The sequence below is a fragment of the Bubalus bubalis genome, chromosome 3, assembly GCF_019923935.1.
Source record: "Bubalus bubalis isolate 160015118507 breed Murrah chromosome 3, NDDB_SH_1, whole genome shotgun sequence".
Classification (NCBI taxonomy): Eukaryota; Metazoa; Chordata; class Mammalia; order Artiodactyla; family Bovidae; genus Bubalus; species Bubalus bubalis.
Window position 1 is genome coordinate 144,707,842 of NC_059159.1, and position 1,390 is coordinate 144,709,231.

Sequence of the window (1,390 nt, forward strand, 5' to 3'; positions counted from 1 at the left end):
AGTCCTGGGTGTTTATTGGAAGGACTGATGTTGAAGCCGAAACTCCAAAATTTTGGCCACCTGATGCGAAGAGCTGACTCATTTGAAAAGACCCTGATGTTGGGAAAGATTGAAGGCAGGAGGAGAAAGGGACAACAGAGGGTAAGATGGTTAGATGGCATCACCAACTCAATGGACATGAGTTTGGGTAAACTCCGGGAGTTGGTGATGGACAGGGAGGCCTGGCGTGCTGCGATTCATGGGGTCACAAAGAGTCGGACACGACTGAGCGACTGAACTGAACTGAACTGAAGATGTGATGTGACGTGTTAGTTGCTCAGTGGTGTCCGACTCTTTGCGACCCCAGCTTTTAACAAATAACTAGCACTAAAAAAGCCAGAAAGGAAGTCTACATTACCCAAAACAGAAAAGAAATACACATGACTTTTAAAATAGAAAATAAATTCATACTCAGGTTGAATTAAAAATCTGAAATTGGAAGTCATTTTAGTTAAGTTCATCAAAAAGATCAACTAAGTTTCCAGTGAGTTCCAGAGTCTCCAACTAAGTTTTGGCAACAAGACACTTTGGGGTTTGTTTTTTTTTTTGCCACACCACAAGGCATGTGGGATCTTAGTTCCTAGACTAGGGGTCAGCACCTGCCCCCCCTTTCATTGGAAGCCTGGAGTCTTAACCACTGGACCACAAGTCCAAGACAGTATTTTAAAGTCACTTTTCTAGACAGCCTTAATCATATTTGCATTTAATTTGCTTCTGTGTACATACTTCCTGGAACTTAAGTCACTGTCAAAAATCTCATCCTTTTGTGTTTAAACCACAACTTACACTGAAGAGCTGCTTGTGAAATTCTTTTGCACAAAGCCTGGACAGGCTGAAACCTTGCCGTTGCAAGTAAACAACTAAAGATCTACCACAAATAATTTAAAAATTAAAGCAATTTGCTAGACTCAGAAAAGTAAACGAGCCTTGAGTGATTTCTCCAGGGTTGACTTCAGATTCAACACATCCTGGATATAAGTGAAATAAAACTCCAATTCCTGATTACCCTAATATAAAACCTGGGATAGAGCTGGCAGTAGTCTGATGCTTTTTCATATCAGTATTTTTACACTGTAATAATGAAAACAGATGAAGAAGTTAAATGAATATCCACAGTCTAAAAGGCCAAAATTTTAAAGTAAGGAAAAGGAATTCACACAATGGTTCCAACTATGCTAAAAAGATGCCTGAGACTGGAATGAAATATAAAATGCACCAAAAATAATAATGACAGGAGAATATATGGCTACGTGATATTTCTTTCCATCTTTAAATTTTTATATCATGGTTACTGTATTTTTAAAAGGAAAACAAATTATAAAGGGTTTAAGAATGAGCATGTACTTTAAAC